Source organism: Protopterus annectens, chromosome 1.part0, assembly GCF_019279795.1.
Source record: "Protopterus annectens isolate FY-2018-M chromosome 1.part0, PAN1.0, whole genome shotgun sequence".
Classification (NCBI taxonomy): domain Eukaryota; kingdom Metazoa; phylum Chordata; order Ceratodontiformes; family Protopteridae; genus Protopterus; species Protopterus annectens.
In genome coordinates this window covers 559,348,291-559,369,079 of record NC_056725.1, presented here as the reverse complement: position 1 = coordinate 559,369,079, position 20,789 = coordinate 559,348,291, and the positions used below count along the sequence as shown (strand labels likewise).

Here is a 20,789-nt window from a genome sequence, read left to right as displayed (position 1 = left end):
TTTGAGGTTTATGCAGCCTATATTAAGTGGTGCTGTTACTTATTTTAGTTGACTGGAATATGACATTTTAGGTTTATACAGCCTATTAAGTGGCTATATGAGTGGGCAGATACAGTCTTTTGGTGAAAGTGCCCCCCCCCCTAGTTGATTTGAACAATCACTTAACTGCCCTAATACAGCTCCATCAGCCCTATTACCGTTAGCCCCATTCATTTGCTCTATGTAACCAATTTCTCCCCCACCCATCCAGTCCTTGCTTTGAAGTCACCAGTCGCCACTACATACAACGTGCTTCGAAGTACGCATTTTACGGGAAGATTACCTTTACCTCAACTCAAGAGCTGTAAAAGGAGTAGTTCCGGTCCTTTTATCAGGTCATCAAGTGACGTAAACATTCACCTTCATCACAAACCACTGAGAGCCAGGATGTTATTACGCCTGTTCTGCGGAATTAAAAGGTATTTTTTTTACCGTAAATAACAGCAATGTTTTTCAAATTCCTCAAACAAACAGTATAAACACTCAGTGATTCTTGCAGATAACTCAAGGGGATTGCAGATCTGCCTGTCCTTTTCGCGCGTTTGCAAATAATCTTTAGTGTAACTCTCCTAAGTAATTTGATATAAAGTAGCTCCTAAGCTAAAACATTTTGCGGGTGTCAGGAGCACATATTTTTTGCAAGATTTTAGCTATGGCATAAGTATTCTTCATGATGTTACCAGGACATATGTTTAAGTTAGGAATGCCGTAATCCTTTATATGGCTGTGTGAATTTGAGTCCCACAAAATACTCGTTTTTAATAGTTCGCTTAAGATTTGAAATACCGTATTATTCTGTGGTATGGCCTATTTCATTTTCATTTAGTGTACTTTTAAAATGTTATTTGAAAGGCAGCCAGCCAGATGACGAGTGCTGCCCCAGGCTTTGGTTGTCTGGGTTCGTTTTGCATCCTGGTGGATACTTCTCAGGTATACCTTATTATGTGGACGCTACTCATTTGGGGTCTTAAAAATTCTATGTTTTACATTTAAGATTTTTGTACAAATATCCACTATAAATAATAGTTAATAATATCGAATCATATTATTTCGTCAAAGGAACGCTTTCAGGTATGGAAACAGTAACGTTGCTTTGTCAGACTCTACGTTAGTCTTTGGTTGGGGGAGGGGTAGCGTAATGGTCAAGGAGCTTACTTTGTCGACACAAAGTGCAGGGGTTGATTCGATTTTTAAATAGGGTAAATGACTAAACTAAAATGGGGGAGAAGGGGGTGACGTAATGGTAAAGGTGCTTACTTTACCGACACAAGTGAAGGGTTTGATTCTCAAATGGGGTAAGTGATTAAACTAAAAAAAACAGCCTTCAAGGGCAGCTAGTCTTCTTCTTTCGGCTTTCTCCCAGTTAGGGGTCGCCACAGCGGATCACCTGTCCGCTTATGATTGGCAGTGGAGTTTTACAGTGCCGAGTTGCCAGCCCGGTGCCCAACCTTCCACAGAAGGCACACATATGCACGCATTCACACCTAGGGCCAATTTAGTGTGTCCAATCCACCTACAGTCTTTGGGAAGTGGGAGGAAACCCACACGACCACAGGGAGGACATGCAGACTCCAAACAGAAGGCACCTCAGCCGAGGATCGAAAAGGCAAACCTCTTGCTGTGAGGCGGCAACGCTAACCGCTGCGCCACCGCAGCTAGCATAGTACTAACCAATGGTTAGTGTACCAGTTTGTGAAAAGTTGTTCCACATTAGCCCAATACAAAAACCTATGATGTTTACCATACTGACAACTTGTTTGTTAGTGTTCCAGTTTGTGAGAAACTGGTATTCCACATTTAGGAGATGGAAGGTTAAGAGTGCTGTACCTCCAACAAAGTGCAGGATTTGATTCTGAAATGGGGTAACTGGCTAAACTAAAAACAGCCCTCAAGGGCAGCGTGCGTAGTACTAAGCAGTTTCATAGTATAGTACTAGGCTATCTGCCCTGGGGCATTTGTAAGCCTAGCCATAGTGATGTGGCTTTTGCCACCCCATGAAATGGTACAAAAAATGTACAGAATAAATTTAGAATACTGTGCTTCTGTCTAGTAGTGACACAATGAAGGTCCCCTTATATAATAGAATTAGTTTACTGTGCCCCTGTCTATCAGTGACACAGATGTGACCCCTGGGGTAAACTTACGATCTCCCATCCACTCATCAAGATTTCTCTTGAAGAGAGTCAGTGAGGGGCTCTGCCTAATACGAACTGGGATCTTGTTCCAAAGAATGGGAAGCCTCTGTGTTATGAATCTATCCCTCCAGCATGTCCTATTCATACTTGTGCCGAGGTTAAAGTCTTTAGCTCTCGTGGTCCTGATGGATTTGGATTTTTTGAGGTGGAGCATGTCCATCAGATTCTGATTGGACATGGCCTTGTACGTCAGGCAGAGATCACCTCTGAGCAGGCGGTATGCTACTGAATAGAGCTGAAGTTTCTTTAGTCTGGCAGAATAAGACATATGTTGGAGACCCTTGATCCTCTTGGTGTGGTACTTTTGTGGTCTCTCCAGCTGTTGCAAATGCCGGGTGAGGTACATACCAAATGGGGCATTGTACTCAATCATGGGTCTGATGAGGGAGGAATATAGGGGTACAATGACATCCTTGGATCTGGATGTGAATCCCTTCATGATGAGGTGTGCAAGGTAGAATGTTTTTCTAACCACTTTGGCAACGTGGGTGTCAAATGAGAGCTTGGGTCCCTAGGTCTCTGATTACTTTTTCCGTACTCAGTGGGTTGCTGTCTATGTGATAATTTGTGGGTACTTTGTTTTTCCCAAAGGGGATGACTATACATTTTTTGGCATTTAGTTTAAGGCCGTGACTCCGGCACCAGTTGTCCGTTTCTGTGAGGCCTTTTTGTAGGATGTGTGTGTCTGCTGGTGTATCGACTATGCCGCCTAGTTTGCAGTCATCTGCGAACTTTGTCAGCCACAGCCCTCCCATGTTTGCTTTAACATCTGAGAAATAAACGCCGAACAAGAGGGGTCCCAAGACAGATCCCTGTGGGACACCACTTGTGACTGGCTTTGAGTCTGACATTGCTCCAGCGATTTTAACTTTATGGGTTCTGTCCTTTAGCCAGTTTGCAACCCATCTAGTGACATAAGGGTTTACTTTTAAGCTGTTGAGCTTATCTATGATGCCTGAGTGGGGTATTGTGTCAAGGGCCTTAGCCAAGTCCAGGTATGCTGTATGGACTGCTTTGCCCTCATCAATGGCTCTAATGACTGTTTCGAAAAAGTCAACCAGGTTTAAAAGGCAGGATCTGCCCTTTACAAAGCCGAACTGGTTGGGGTCAAGTGTCTGTAGGTCCCCTATGTCTCTGTTTATGAGTTCCATAATGATTCTTTCCATAGCTTTGCAGACCAGGCTGGTTAAGCTTATGGGGCGGTAGTTTCCAGGGTCTGTAGAGGCACCCCCCTTCTGGAGTGGGACCACTGTTGCTGTACGCCAGTGTTCAGGTACATATCCCGAAGTAAGGCTAAGGTTAAATAGCATTTTTATGTGTGGGTTTAGCTCCTCTTGGAGTTCACGTAACACGCAACCCGGGATACCGTCAGGTCCCATTGATGCTGTGTTTTTTGCTTTGTTTAGGGCGGTTCTCACTTGGACATCTGAGATGACAGGGAGATTACATTTAGCTGGGATAAGTATTTCTTCTTTTGGGGGTGAAGGAGGGGGGAAATTTGCACTGAACCTGTCAGCCAGAATGTTGGCAATATCTGTGGGTTCAGTGTATTTTTTGTTGTTGTGAACCAACTCTGAGCATATCTGAGGGTTTCCGCCCAGGTTTCTAACATAGCTGAAGAAGGCTTTGTGGTTATCTTTAGTGTCCTTAGCGATTTTTCTCTCAAAGTTGGCCTTGGATGTTTTTATGAGAGAACGTAGTTTTCTGCTAATGTTGATCAGAGATGTCTTCCCTTCATGGGATTTTGCTCTGACGTGCAGTAGCTTCCTTCTTTGTTATACAATTTGTTTATGGCTGAGGTCCACCAGACAGGACGCTTACCTTTGGTGGAGAGAGACTTGGATTTGTTTGGGATTGCATGATCCATGCATTCTTGGAGATGTCCATAGAAAGCATTTGTGAAGGATTCGGCATTGTGGGATGTGGTATCCACTGGCACAGTGGGCTTAAAGGATACCATCTCAGTCTTAAGAAGAGTGAAGTCTGCTTTTGAGAAGTTTTTCACTGTGGTCTTTTGTGCTGGGGTGGAGGTGGGATATGTATATCCAGGGTGATTAGTTTGTGGTCAGATCTCACTAGTGAGGGTATACTTCGGTGTGGAGCATTTTGTCCCCATGTTTGTGATGATCAGGTCTAGTATATTATCTCCCCTAGTGGGAGAGGTGACTAGTTGTTCCAGTGCATTTGAATTTATGAATTCCAGGAACCTTTGGGCTAGGGTATTAGGGCTAGAATAATGTACCCAGTCTATGTTTGGGTAGTTGAAGTCTCCCAGTATGATGGTATTTTGTGATACATTCATATCCTCCAATGTCTTCAGGAAGGCTGAGTGGGGTTCTTGAGATTGGGAGGGTGGTCTGTAACATGCTACCAGTTGTATAGCAGTTTTGCCTATGGTTAGTTGCACCTGTATGGTCTCTGATTATGAGAAGTTGAGTTCCACATTTAGGAGATGGAAGATTAAGACCTCTGTGCTCCCAGTAGATACTGACAAAATTGCAAGATATTCTTAAGTAATGGCCAATACCTTGCAACCGGTGCAGAGGCAGGTGATATGCTAAGCGCCTGCCCAGCCTGAAGAGATGTAGGATTAAGCAGTACCTAAGGGTTGGAATTACTTCTTGCTGTTGGATCACTATCATGTAAGGGAAGAATTGTCAGTATGCACAGAGGTGATGATGCCACTTAGATGGCACCACATTTTTCGAAACAGAGTTTCACCGAACAGCTGTGATACTAAGCTAATGTACTGAATTGCAGCATATCAAGATGGTGTACTGAAATTTGAGATTAGAATGTTGATAAACAATGAAATTATGGACGTTTCTTGGAAGTGCTTCCAGACATTATTGAAAATGGTGCTCGTCACTCTTCAGCACCACAGACTGAAGACGTACGTGTTTTAAAAGAATGAGTCTGGCCTGTGGATAGATATTTTCTGTTGACAAATATTTCATGAAGATTTTGTCTGCACAACTTGGATCCCCTTGCCACAGTAAGCCCTCCTAGTTTTGTTCTGTATTTGGTAGTTTGTGCAGAGGATTACAGCTCTGTAAATAAACTGCTGCTGCTTGTAACCAAAAGGTTCATGGTTTGAATCCTACCACACCCATTTCCCCTACTGTACCACATTAGTCATTTAATCAGACAGTGTTCTTGGTTTTCCCCTGAAAAGGGACACTTCTGGCCAGTGGGCTTAACTATTTATCACATGCATAACACAGGTGGACAGTAGTCTTTCCTTTGATAATCACATTGCCACAGTAGTCAGGAAATCCTTCTATGTGGCACACCTCATCACAAAAGGTTTCTCATCCAGAAAAAAAAGAGGTCATTGTTCCCCTCTACTTATAGACTCATTATAGAGTACAATCCCCTTTTGGTATGTACCTCACAAGACATCTGCAACAGCTGGAAAGGCCGCAAAAATACTTCACAAAGAGGATTACCAGCCTCAAACAGATGCCCTACGCAGACAATCTCAAAAAACTCCAGCTTTACTCCGTCGCATATCGCCTACTCAGAGGTGATCTCTGCTTAACATACAAACCTATGTCAAACCCAGAGCTGTTGGACATGCTCCACCTAAAGAAATCCCAATCCCTCCGAGCTGCACGCTCTAGGGACCTAAATCTTGTCACCACAATAAACAGAACATGCCGGAGAGAGATTCCTGTCCCAAATTTTTGTAATTTTTTAAACTAGGTATTTCATGGAGTATGGTGTTCTTAACTGTCTCTCTATATACTTCAGGGTGTCTTTTATCATACTCTGGAATAAACTACCTATCTATATCAAACAAAGCTCCTCATTAGCACTCTTCAAGAAAAATCCTGATGATTGGATGGGAAATAGGAAATTCACCCTGGCGATCACTTCTGTGGCTTTGCTCGACAGTGGCACAGGAAAATAATTTTCTTGGGTGGCAAAAGCCAGGGTACCTTTTTGGCTGGGCTTGTATAGGCCCTAGGGCCAATAGCCTAGTACCTACCTATGAATCTAAGAAAGATCATTATTCCAACGTTTTAAACACTGCTAGGTTAGGCAGTAGTCGCTAGAAGACTTGGTGCCTCTTGGTGTTTCACATTTGGTACAACTCAAGATATTTTTTTTTTGTGCATATTTAGAGATTAAGTTCATAATATGTTCAACTCTCGTCCCCTTCAGTGGTTAGGCTGTCAGTTGACTGGTATGTGCTGCAAGTAATATTTGCATATTTATTTTTTCTAGTGTTTTAATTAGGATGGAATAACATATTGTTGGCACTAGTTTGTGTCATCAGAACTTTTCATGCACTCATGCCATGACCTTGAAGTGCCACACTTAGGTTCATAGGTTCATACTAGGCTATCTGCCCTGGGGCAATTATAAGCCTAGCCCGATTCTGTATGGCTTACGCCACCCCTTGATTTGAGTATACTGTGCCCTTTTTAAGGTTTAGTTTACTGTGCCTCTGTCTAATAGTGACACGGGAGTAATCCCTGGGACAAACCTACGATCCCCCATCCACTTATTGAGATTCTTCTTGAAGAGATTCAGTGAGGTGCTCTGCCTCACATGAACTGGAATTCTGAGCCATAGTCCTCCCACGTTTGCCTGTACCTTCGAAAAGAATATACAGAACAAGAGTGGCCCCAGGACAGAACCCTGTGGGACGCCACTTGTGACCGGTTTCGAGTCTGACATGGCTCCAGCAACTCTCACTCTGTGGGTTCTGTCTTTGAGCCAGTTTGCGACCCATCTTGTGACATAGGGGTTTATATTTAAGCTGGATAGCTTATCTATGATGCCCGAGTGGGGTATTGTGTCAAATGCCTTTGCAAGGTCCAGATTGGCTATGTGGACTACCTTCCCTTCATCTATGGCTTTGGTGACTGTTTCAAAGAAGTCATCCAGGTTCAAAAGACAGGATCTGCCCTCAACCAGGTTCAAAAGACAGGATCTGCCCTTGACAAAGCCGAACTGGGTAGGATCTAGTGTCTGTAGGTCCCCAATGTCTTTGTTTATGAGCTCCATGATGATCCTCTCTATAGCCTTGCAGACTAAGCTAGTCAGGCTTATGGAGCGATAGTTTCCAGGGTCCGTAGAGGTTCCACCTTTGTGGAGTGGGACCACTGTTGCTGTACGCCATTCTGTGGGCACATATCCTGTAGTGAGGCTGAGATTGTATAGCTGTTTTATTTGAGGGATTAGTTCCTCTTGTAGTTCATGTAGGACGCAACCTGGGACGCCATCTGGTCCCATGGAAACAGTGTTTTTTGCTTTGGAGAGGGCAGCCTTCACCTGAGCATCTGAGATGTTTGGGAGGCAGCCCTCTGCCGGGATAGATACTTGCTCTTTTGGGGGGGAGGTGGTGAAGAAGTTTGCACTGAACCTGTCTGCCAGGATATTGGCGATGTCTGTGGGTTCAGTGTATTTTTTGTCATTTAGAATCAACTCAGAACAAGTCTGGGAGTTGCATCCCAGGTTTCTAACATAACTGAAAAAAGCCTTATGATTATCTTTGGTGTCCTGTGCAATTTTTCTCTCGAAGCTGGCATTGGAGGATTTTATGAGGGATCGTAATTTTTTGCTAGTACTGATCAGAGATGCCTTCCCTATTAGGGATTTTGCTCTATCATGTAGTAGCTTCCTCCTTCTGTTGTACAGTTTATTTATGGCAGGGGTCCACCAGACTGGACGCCTGCCTTTGGATGATTGGGTCTTGGTTTTGTTTGGGATAGCATGATCCATGCATTCCTGGAGATGTCCGTAGAATGCATTTATATAGGATTCTGCAGTTTGGGCCGTAGTTTCCACTGGCCCTGGGGCCTTGAAGGATTCCACTTCGGTTTTGAGAAGTGAGAAGTTCGCTTTTGAGAAGTTTTTCACTGTGGTTTTCTGGGCTGGGGGTGGGGTCGGGATGTGGACATCCAGTGAAATTAATTTATGGTCTGATCTTACCAATGAGGGATATACTTCTGGTGTGGAGCATAGAGTCCCCATGTTGGTAATGATCAGGTCTAGTATGTTGTCCCAAAAAAGAACCACTAACAGAAGAAGCAAAAGTAATCCAAAAACAACGACAACGGATCCAGTATCAGTAGTTTATTGCACACAAGTCTCAGTCCCTAGCGCCTTGGCCTTCGCCTTCCAGGGGAATATAATCAGCTAACATTCAAACATCTTTTATACATCCATCAATAAAACAATTAAATTATACAATCATCAATAATATAATTATACAATTAATTATAAAAAAACTTTCCAGTTGCATTCCAAATTCATGCCTCTAGGTGTCATAGTATCATACTTCAATATTAAAACTGTCTCCTTATACAATAATATAGATTTTATTTTTTCTTCACTTATATTCATACTTAAACTTTCTAAAACTGTAGCTAACAGACCTTTAGGATCACTATTATGAAACTCTTTAAAATGTACAGCAATAGGACTATCCATTTTTTTATGTTTTATATCTCTTAAATGTTCCTGAAGCCGAGTTTTAAAAGCCCTTTTACTTTCCCCAACATAAAACATATTACAAGGGCATTTTAGTGCATATACAATTCTTTCAGTATTACATGAAAATTGTCCCTTAGGATAAAATTTCTTATTATTAATACAATCAAATGTTCTACCAATATATTTACAGGAAATACATTTATTACATGGATATGTACCACATAAATTAACATCAATATGTGCATTTAAATTCATCTCTGGAGTAAAAAAATTTGCATGAACTAACATATCTTTTAAATTTCTCCCTCTCTTATAGGAGAAAGTTACTTTTTTTTGGAAAGATTGATGCTAAATTCTTATATTTAAATAATGAAGTCCAATACTATTTCATCATATTACTAATTTCTAAGGACAATAAATCATAGGTCATAACCATATATATTTTTGTTAATTCATCCTCACGTGTATCTACAAATGTTTTATTATTATACCTCTTTTGTATTTTATTTCCTACTTGATTCATTTCCTTCATTCTCTTTAACAATAACTCTATCTCTTGGGCATCATAACCTCTTTCGATATATAGGCATGCCATTTTTTCTAATTCATTATTAATTTCATCATTACAATTATTCAACCTCTTAATTCTCATAAATTCGCCATATGGTAATGCACTTATTAGATGTGGTGGATGACAACTACTTCCATCCAATAAATGTAGTTCATTTTCAAATTTCCGAAAAATTTTAGTTATAATATTTCCATTTGGTCCACCCTCTAAAGTTATATCCAAAAAGTTGACTTTTTTACCAACTTGGAAACCATCAAACTTTAAGCCAAATTCATTTTTTTGTATATCATTCTTAAATTCATGAACTTCTTGTTCTCCACCCTTACAAATAAAAATTAAATTGTCTATGTAACGATAATAACTAACAACATTCTTTATATAAAACTCTGTCCTATATAAAAATTCCACTTCAAAGAGATTCATCATAACATTTGCATAAATAGGCGCAAAACCCGCCCCCATCGCTGTACCCTTTAGTTGATGGAATAACTGACCATCAAAACTAAAGTAATTATTCTTTAAACAAAATTCTATAAGGTTTGTAATATATGATGACAAAGGACTATCTCCTAACAATTTCCCAACAGCTCTCAGTCCATATCTATGTTCTATGCTTGTGTATAAACTCTTTTAACGTCTGCTGTAAACCAATACATATCCATCGTCCATGTTAAAGGTAATATCTTTGCTAAAAAATCAAAGCTATCTTTTATATATGAAGGCTGTTTTATCACAAAAGGATATAAAAAACTATGCAAAAACAGACCCATATTGCGTGTAAAATAATTACAAGCCGACACAATCGGGCGACCAGGAGGTTGATACAAATTTTTATGTATTTTTGGAAGGCAGTAACATTTTGCTACCTCACATCCTTTTGCTGAAAATTTCTTAGTTATATCATCTTTAACAAAGTACCCTAATCTATATCCTTTATAACATAAATCTTCAAATTTTTTAACAGCTTCTTCATATTGTGTCATATCACATTTCTCATATGTTGTTACATCATTAAGATGTTCCCAACACATCCTAGCATATTGTGTGTGATGCATCAACACAACTTTGTTCCCTTTGTCAGCAGGTTTCACTATTATTTGTTTATTGGCTGCTAGTTCTTTAATTGCTTGCCATTGATTCTTAGTCATATTATATTTAATATTATTTTGTTTTGCATTAAACTCATTATAAATTGTCTCAGCTGCAAAATCAATCATAGCTGAGAAATTTTTAATACCTTCATGCTGGAAAGAAGGCATAAAAGTACTTTTTACCTTAACCTTACTTGTATCTAATCGACAGTACGCGTTATTTTCTATACAGTTGTCATTATCAGACATACAAGAATAAAAACTGTCTTCAGAATCTTCATCAACACTTAAATCTTCTTCGATTGATACATTCAAAGAATTATCCTTACTATTTCTGAAAAAACACATTAAATTCAATTTGCGTACAAAGCGAAAAATATCACTCTTTAAAAAATGTAACCTAGGCAATACCGTAGGTATATATTTTAAACCATGGTTAAGGGCAGAAATAGTAGCTTCATCAAATGAATTTCCACTTAAATTTATAACATAACTATGAACATCATTATTACAAGTTTTTAAAACATTTCCTAAGGAATTAGTTTCTTCTAAAGCGTTTATACCTCTGTGCAGCTCCTGAGGTTTCTCAATATTGTCTCTGTTCCATTCTCGACATTAAAGGAACTTCCTCTAAATTCCTCTCTATTGCCATACTCTGGCCGTTTGTTCCTCCTTCCTTCGCCCAATATAATGGTGTTCGGAGAGATCTTCATGTTCTCCAATGTTTTCAGGAAAGCCGAATGGGATTCCTGACTTTGAGAGGGTGGTCTGTAGGATGCTATAAACTGAAAAGCAGTCTTGCCCACTGTTAGTTGCACATGGATGGTCTCCGATACTTCATGCAATGCCACTAACCTGGAGGTGTGGATATCCTTGATAAATATGGAAACTCCCCCTCCTTTTGTGGTTCGGTCCGGGTTTTGGGACCGAAAAGCATGATATGAGGTATAGCCTGGTAGTGCTCGGGTGCTCTCTGGAGCCTTGAACCAGGTTTCTGTCACTGCACAGATATCGATGTTCTCCATACTGAGGAGAGCTTCGAGTGCGTGCATCTTGAGGTTAAGACTTCTGGCGTTTAGCAGCATTACCCTTAGTTTCTTGTTCCTTGTGCTGTCTATGGGGGTGGGTTTGACTTTTGAGCCTTGCCTAAAAAAGGCACTATGTGGGGGTGGCAAGAGCCTTTGCCAATATCCGAAAGCCCAGTGGTGACAGGTGCAAGCCGTCCCTAGCGAAGCAACGTGGCTTGTCGAGCATGTCATCCCAGGCTGACAGACACTGGATCCCCTTTGAATGACACCAAAATTTTAGTCAATTGTTAAAATCGATCATTTTGTCTTTGTACTGTGGCATCATTCTAGGTGAGGGTAAGATGCTGCTCAAGGTCAGGGTCATACCAGCCTGGGCTACATGATCAGAGAGCTCCTCTATGTCTCTTTTCATGTAGTCCAGGGAGGTACGTCTCAGGTCATTCACACCAGCATGTACGATGACTGAGTCATATTTGTAATTGCTTTGGAGTGACCTGAGTGATTGCGTTATGTGTCGGATCCTAGCACCCGACAGGCAGCTCACCGTGACCTTCTCTTTATTCAGCCTGGTGAGCGGGACGTCAGTGTGTCTGACAATAGAGTCACCTATAACAAGACTATCAGGTGTGTTATTCAGCCTTAAGGGCTGTGGCTGCTTGGCACACTGACTTTGTGGGTTATGTGTTGTGTGTGTTTTGTTTTGAGGTAGCGTTTGCTTGGATGTCTGCTTTGGAGGTCTCTGTTGCTTAGGTAGATTTTTATTTAGAGCCTCCGAGTATGTTTTTGTGTATTTATGTGTTTGGTTCGCTGATGTGGTGGGACTATGTGATACTGGAATTGTGTTGTGTGAGGTTACCTTCTCCTCCTGACTGGTTACACCAGTTTTGAGATGAGAGAGCTCAGCCTCCAGTTTGGCTAAATAGTTGCATCTCTCACATATATTTGAACCTGTTTGGAGGAGGAGAGGGTTGTCCGTGTACATGAGACAGTTGTAACATTGCCTCAAAATTCCCAGATTCACCAGCTGGACTGGAGAGGAAACCATTGACTGACTTTTGGACATGCTAGAGTAATAGGGAAACTGAATTTAAGACGGACCAATAGAGGACAGGGTAATCATAGAGAGTATAAGAGTAAGTAGTGCTTATGGTTTAATGGTGCTAACTTGTAGGATTACTTAATTGGACCAGTGAAGGGCCTTAGAATGAGAATATGGTGTTTAAATTGAGAGATAGAGCAGTTCTAAGGGAAAAAGTGAAGAGCAGACTTTGTGGAGCCAGGAATAGTTTAAACCCAATTAGGTGGCGCTGCCCGTTCTTGCGCTATGCTCAAAAACGCGCAAAACCGCAAAAGAGGGTTTTAAGAGAGGAAGATGAAGGAGTTTTGGAATTGACCCAAAATGGCCAATAAAACTACAGTTTCAAGTCAGTAACCACTCCCACAGGGGCAGGCAGGCTGCTCAATGTTTTTCACTGCCACTGATCAACAGAGAGACTTTTCTTTAGCCCAAGCAAAAAATGGCCTCACAGAAACTTACAAACAGTTCAAGAACAGCAAACCTGTAACTGAACTTTTTTAAATCTCAGAAAAGTGGATAAAAAGCAAGATTTTTTTTGTTTTTTTGTTTTTTCAGAGATAGCAAAGGTTCACAAGTATCAACAAGTTATAACAGTGCAGTAAATGACCCCACACAATAGTGCTAGGCCAAAGACAGATAAAATGCAAGTTTTGAGAAAAAAACTATTTTAAAAATAAGTGCAAACAGGAAATTCAGTAAACAGCTCTAGGTTGTGCTCTAAATACAGTTACTAATGCAGAAATCAAATTTAACAAGCCAGAAAATGCTCAAAATAGGCAGCTATGCAGAAAAGCATAGCAAATAGAGGAAAAATACTTAGTCTCAAAAGTGGCTCCTTTCTTCTCTCAGCGTTTTCTCCTCTTGGTGGGTGCTTCACCAACAGCCAACAAGCCTGAAAAAACGCCAAAACCACGAGGCAACCAGGTTTTAAGAGAGGAAGATGAAGGAGTTTTGGAATTGACCCAAAATGGCCAATAAAACTACAGTTTCAAGTCAGTAACCACTCCCACAGGGGCAGGCAGGCTGCACAATGTTTTTCACTGCCACTGATCAACAGAGAGACTTTCCTTTAGCCCAAGCAAAAAATGGCCTCACAGAAACTTACAAACAGTTCAAGAACAGCAAGCCTGTAACTGAACTTTTTTAAATCTCAGAAAAGTGGGAAAAAGCAAGATTTTTTTTTGTTTTTTCAGAGATAGCAGAGGTTCACTGTTTACAGTACAGACTTGTTAAGGAAAAAGTAATGGCATTGGATTTGAATATTGCTTTTGTTCTAGCACAGATATTTTTGTTTTGCTGCTTAGAATATTGTGCTAGGACTGATTTTTCTCTGTGTAAAATGTTCTGGCTACTTCAGGTTTTACCCAGACAGGACTGAAAATAGGGGACTTGGCATTTTTATGAATGTAGAAGAGAGCATGGATGCACCCATAACATAATTGTGTGTACAATTACGTTGCTAGTACAAGCTAAACACAGACAGTAAGAGAGAATTTACTGTGGCGTGGGGATTCAAGGTCTGCATACAAAATCATGAAGACCATACCATTCCATTTTTGTAATTTTTTAAACAAGGTATTTCATGGAGTATGGTGTTCTTAACCATCTTTCTATATATTTCAGGGTGTCTTTTGTCAGTTATATTTGGTATGGAACACCAACTGGATGTATAAAGTTTTGTTAAGGACACCATACTATTTTACATAATTTTATTAGACATTTTTTTAGCCCGGTAAGTCTGTACTGTAAACAGATTTATGCATTTTAAAAAGGAAAGTGTTAGTTGCAGTTTTTGTCCAGCTGAATGAATTGTTCTGCCTTGTAAAGGGTTGCTGGAAAAGACTAATGTTACTATTCTGTTCTGGTCCTTCTTAACCTTTCTTCAGCATTTGATAAGGTAAGCAGTAATATTTTTTTCTGAACCATTTGTTGACCTATTGTGGCTTTGTTGTATTTTTTTTTTTTTTATTGTTCTGTGTTCTAACTCTCCAGGCATATACAAAATATAGTATTTGGTGTTAACTCCTTTGTCCTTTCACACTGTTTTCTCTGGCACTTCACAGGGACCATTTTGGGTCCTTTATTCGCCGTGTATATGCTTCCATTGGCACTGCTTCTTCTTTCTTCGATAAAGACTGTATATACACTGTTGACTTAATACATCCAGAACTGGATTATTAGTAATCATCTGAAAAACACCTCAAGACAGTGGCCACAACTGTTCACGCAACCTTAAAGAATTCCATCTGCCCAGCTTTAAAAACTTAACATTTATGATGATGATGATAAATAGAAGTTTACAGTCAAGGTGAAACATTTGCTGTGGTTTTGGACAGATTAATACTCGGGGACAAGGTGCGGTCTTGTTAAGTCATCATGCTTCTATTTCAAGAACACTGTCCACATCAAACACTTTTCTCTTCTCATATTTTCCTGGTTGTGCTTACTCTGGTCTCAGCAACACACACTAATTGAGCTGTAAATGCAGTCTTGTCATTCATTTAGCAATGCTAGTGTCACACTCTTGCACCAAGGACAATCATCCCATTCGCCCAACCCTAGTTATAGCTCTGTTTCTAGTTACCATTACATTGCCATGTTTTTTTGGAGCCCACACAAGTTATCAATTCAGTTTCATACAACCTTTAAAGTTCTGCTGTTAATATATATAGTCCTCCATGATCTGGATCCCTCTTTCCTTAAAGAGCTCCTGGTCCCTTACAGCTGATTAAGAACATTTTGCTTTTTATCTTTGTATTGGAAATACCAAGTGTGGATTAGGAAACACCTGGTGCCCATCCTTTTTCATATAAGCACTTTGCCTTTGGAACTTGTTTATTCAATGGTTGAAAGAATTCCCCACTCCCCACATTGTCTGACTTTAACATGGTGCTTGTTTTACACTGGCTTATGACCTGCCATGATTACTGTTGTTTTTATATAGCTGTTCTGTTACAATACCTGCTGAATGTTTTTATTGGTGTGTTTTATCCAAGTGTTTTATTGTACGTTTGCCACAAACATTTAAATAAACTTGAACTACTTACTCTTTGCTTCCAAGGTGTGGTAACCTCATAGTTTATATAACAATTTCCTCCATACCCCACCCCAAAAAATATTTAAAAAAAATGTTTTACAGTCACTTGTTTCAGTGTAGAGCACACTCCTATGATGAGATTTTGCACTTTACGGCTGCAGAAATTATGCCTCAATACCAAGTTCTGCTCTGTCAGTCAGTATTTTTTCCTCAGTCTTCTTACTTTGTCTCTTCTTTTGTGGACTGGAACACCCCAGTTTCTTGTCCTTTACAAGAACTGTGATCATATAGTCCCAGTGTATTTTTGTTTTTTTTTTGCTATGTCTGAAGGTTCAGGAAGTAATTTCTCTATTTAAAATACTTTGTCGTGAGCGAAGTTCTATCTAGGAGTCTTGTTCTTTTATTTCAGTTGCAGCTTTAAAAACAAAATGCCCTTATGGTAAACAGATCCATTATGCAGCCTTCCAATTTTGTACCGTGTTTTTTTGTTCTGTCATGTAATATCAGGAGGTGGGTCAAGTGTCAAAAACTTCAGCAAAGTCAGTGGGGAATAAATGCAGAGTTCTAGGAATTGCCTTTAATGGTAGGTTGCTGTTAATAAGTTGGACTCCATTGTTCTCTCTTCATTTTCCTCAGCCCCCAGGAGAAGAAATGAATAAAAGTACCACAAAGCACAGAAATGAGAAAGGAGGAGGCCCTCAAATCCTTCCTTGCCTAGCATGATGTATGGAGGCTGGCATGTCCGCATGCTTCTTGTATATCTACATAAACTCCTTCATCACCCAGCTGTGTAGCCAGGTGTCACCAGGCCCAACATTGGGTCTTCTATTGGGATTATTCTCTCCATCTCGGGGTGCTCTGGAGCAGATGCCACTCATTGATATATCCACTGGTTTGGGGTGCCTTCTTATAATTTCACCCTCCTCCTGCCTTCTGGAACTAGTGTCCGTCACTTTGCCAATGGATACCTGTACTTCAGGTCTTCCATCACTGGTGTAGATGTTGGGTCCCAGGTATTGCCTTGTATTATCCTGATTCAGATACAGCTAACATTAGCTATTCCAGCTGTGTAATTATCTGTCTCTTAACAGCAAGAATCAGCAATGGTTACAGTGCTGTACTAAATGTTTTGGAATAGCTGTGAACCAGTCTGTGGTAGCAGATGTATGCCATTTTACCAGCTGTAAAGGCACTGGTGTCTCTTGTCACCTATGAGGTATACCTTGCCCTTTCATAGTGGCTTTCAGGAAGCTTCAAGCTTCCAGCATGATCATTTTCTCTAGGGGACTGCTCCCTCCTCTGAACTATTTCCTCTAAATGACCTCTAAAGTCTTTTGTGGAACAATTCCAGAAGAGGCCAAGAAAGTGTGTCTAATGACATCTTGCCACATCGAACTAATGCCCAACGTGTGTCCACAGACTTCAGTTCTTAGGAGGGAGCAGCCTGTCCTCCTATTTTGGCAAAGTACTTAAAGTGATGCAAGAGAAAGAAGACATGAAAGCTAGTATATATAGTTCCAGACTAGATTTCTTATTTTTTTACTGTGGAGCTTTTCTCCCTGGGCCTCTACTGAAAATGGACATATATCCAGTTAGAGTGGCGCAGTCAACAAATGTAAAATAAATAAAAATAAAATTTTAAGGATCTAATAACGGTGAACTATGAACATGCGGATAGTATGTCTCTTGTCCACACAAAAGCAGGTATGATTTTGCATTCACCCATGTGGGGGAGGGGGCAAGACTCTAAAGCTCGAAGACTGAAAGAACATGTGCTTTAAAATGTAATTCCTTGCAACAAGTTGTACTTTTTTTCCATGCAGGGAGAATCAGGCTGAAAAATGTGAATTTTGTGTATGTTAACTTCGAGAACCAGGAATTGCAAAACACAATACTGTACTTAGAAAAAAGTCCTAAAGGAGCCTGCTGGTTCAGCTGGTAAGCTGCCTGGAATGACGGTAAGGAACATCTAAAGGATCAGGTGGCTACAACCACCATTGCAGATTCCCATAGTGGTTACACAGGAAGACAGCTTTAATGACTGCTTTTTTTCCCAGGATCCCTGCATTTTTGGGCTCAGAAAGTGATGGCTTCCTTAATGCTGCAAAAGAAAAAGGCAGTCCTTTTCTTCTTGGAAAAATGTCATTGTGTTCAGTGCACTTTGGTGACTGTGTTCAGTGCACTTTGGTGATGTCACAGAGGAACTAGCAGTGATCGCTATCTTTGTGGAGTCCAGAAGATCAATGGCATTATCAGCAGTGAGACCAGCAGTCTTCATCTGTCAGACAGGGCCACTGGAATACATTTCTGAATCACTGGTTCACCCATGACAGCCGAGTGTTCCCTTTCTTGGTGACCAGCATCAACTTTGACCCACAGCCTGGTTATTTGCTTTGGGAGGCAGACAATATATTCTCTTCACTTGTAAGCAATGCATGGCCATGGAACTTCTTAGTTGGTATTCTGTTCCACTTTCCTACAACTGATAATACTATCGAAAGATATCCTTCCAAGACAAAAGCAAGTCACAAAGGAAACATTAGAAGTGCTCAAGAAAACGGCCATCCAGCCTACCCATCAGGAGACAACAGGGGCAATGAGTTTACCCCTACTACTTTTTTAATGCCAGTTGCATCCAAGGGATTCTTTTTGATGGTTCCACTACCTGCACTGGGTTGGCCAGTCATTCTATGGAAGGGGGGAGCCATGCATCCCTGGGCTAGATGAGAGCCCTGTGACCCATTCATAGGTAGGTACTAGCCTATGTTAAGCCTAGCCAACAAGGTTCCCTGGCTTTTGCCACCCAAGAAGGTTATTTTCCTGTACCTCTGTCAAGCAGAGCCACAGAAGTGATCCCCAGGATGGATTTCTTATTTCCCATCCACTGATCAAGATATCTCTTGAAGAGTGCTAATTAGGAACTCTGCTTGACCTAGATAGGTAGCTTGTTCCAGAGTATGGGAAGCCTCTGGGACAGGAATCTATCCCTTCAGTATATTCTGTTTATTGTGGTGACAAGGTTTAGGTCCCTGGAGCGTGTAGGTCGGAGGGATTGGGTTTTCTTTAGGTGTAGCATGTCCAACAGCTCTAGGTTTGACATAGCTTTTGTTTGTTGAGCAGAGATCACCTCGGAGTAGGTGATATGCTACGAAGTAAAGCTGCAGTTTTTTGAGACAGTCAGCGTAGGGCATCTGTTTGTCCCGTAATCCTCTCAAGGTATTTTTGTGGCCTTTCCAGCTGTTGCAGATGTCTTGTGAGGCACATTCCAAAATTGTACTCAATAATGGGTCTAATGAGAGCTGAGTAGAAGGGAACAATGACCTCTTTTCCTGGATGAGAACCCTTTCGTGATGCTACTTAGAAGGATTTCCTGATTACTGTGGTGACGTGATTATCAGAGGAGAGACTACTGTCCACTTGAGTCCCAAGGTCTCTTATCATACCTTCAGAGTTAAGTGGACTGCTGTCTATGTGGTAGTTCATGGGTACCGAGTTTTTACCAAAGGGGATGACAATGCACTTTTTGGCATTGAGCTTGAGGCCATGGCTCTGACACCAGGCATTAGTCTCAGTGAGGCCCTTCTGTAGGATGTCCACGTTGTTCGGGGACTCAACTATAGCACCTAATTTGCAGTCCTCTGCGAACTTCGTCAGCCAGAGGCCTTCTGTGTTAGCCTGTACTTCAGAGAAGTAGATAACCAAACAGGAGTGAACCCAAGACTGAACCCTTGGTACTCCACTTGTCACAGGTTTGAAGTCAGATTTGGAGTCTGCAACTTTTACAGTGTGGGTTCTGTCAGTGAGCCAGTTGGCAACCCATCTTGTGACTTATGGATTTATACCCAGTTTAGTTTATCTATGATACCAGAATGGGGGATGGTGTTGAAAACCTTGGCAAGGTCAAGATAGGCTGTGTGAACTGCCTTACCTTCGTCTACGGCTTTGGTTACTGTTTCAAAGAAGTTGATCAGGTTCAGTAGGCATGATCTGCCCTTCACAAACCCAAACTGGGTGGGGTCCAGACCATGGCCTTGCAAACCAGGCTCGTTAGTTTAATAGAGCGGTAGTTCCCATGGTCTGCGGTGGCTCCCCCTTTGTGGAGTGGTATAACTGTTGGTGTGCCCATTCACTGGGTACAAAGCCTGACGTGAGGCTGTAATTGAACATGGTGCTTAGGTGGGGGGGGGGGACAGTTCATTCTGAAATTCGTGTAGAACGCAGCCTGGGATGTTGTCCGGTCCCATGGATGCTGTGATCTTGGCTTTGGAGAGTGCAGTTGTGATTGCAGGGGCACTGCATTCTTCTGGTATTGATATGGGCCCTTTAGGGGGTGAGGGGGGTAAAGTTAGTACTGAGTTGGCACTGAACCTATCAGCCAGGATGTTGGAGATATCAGTTGGTTCTGTAATTTTTGTGCCATTGTGGTGTAGCTCAGAGAAGATCTGGGTGTTGCCACTGATATTCTTGACATAGCTATAGAATGCTTTGTGGTTGTCCTTAGTTAGTGGCAATCTTGTTTTCATAACTGGCTTTGAAGGATTTTATGAGGGATCTCAGCTTCTTACTGAAGCTGACTAGGGAGCTCATCCACTCATGGGATTTTACTCTCTTTTGCAACAGTTTTTTCCTTCTGTGGTAGAGCTTGTTTATAGCAGGGGACCACCAGATTGGCTTCCTGTTTTTGGAGGATAGCATCTTGGTTCTGCTAGGGATAGCACGATCCATGCACTCGTGTAAGTGCATATAGAGTGCATTTATATAAGATTCTGCAGTCGTAACTGTATTGTCCATCTGCATGGGTGTTGTGCAGTTTGCCACTTCTGTCTTAAGCATGAAGTTGGCTTTGGAGAAAGTTTTTACAGTGGTTTCCTTAATGGGGGTGGGGGCGGGATATGGATATCTATGGTGATTAGCTTATGGTTAGATCTGACCAATGAGGAGTTGACTTCAGGTGTGGAACAACTAGTCACTCATGTTGTTAATGAATATGGACACTCCTCTGACCTTGGTGTTCCAGTCCTGGTTAGATGGCTGAAAGGTATGTTATGACTTATATCCTGGTAATGCAGGGGTGCTCTCTGGAGCTTTGAACCAAGTTTCAATCACTGCACAGATATCTATGTTTTCCATTTTAAGGAGTGCCTCGAGTAAGTGCATTTTGAGGTTTAGACTTCTAGCGTTGAATAGCATTACCCTCAGTTGTTGCTTGCCTGTATCTGTTACGGTGGTGGGTTTGTCGTTTGAACTTTGCCTAAAAAAGGCACTATAGGGGCGGCAAGAGCCTTAGCCAGCATCTGGAATCC

General features: G+C 41.2%; 1 protein-coding gene across 3 annotated transcripts in view; it reads left to right on the top strand.

The window, feature by feature from the left end:
• The first annotated feature begins 257 nt into the window (after positions 1-257).
• The window catches only part of USH2A (usherin), a 625,599-nt gene continuing 605,067 nt past the window's right edge, over positions 258-20,789 (top strand). The window contains exon 1 of one of the 3 annotated variants that reach the window (XM_044061333.1): positions 258-458. The gene's annotated coding sequence lies outside the window, so the exon portion shown is untranslated. The remainder of the gene's footprint in view (positions 459-20,789) is intronic. The other 2 variants (XM_044061354.1, XM_044061343.1) reach the window with 2 other exon arrangements.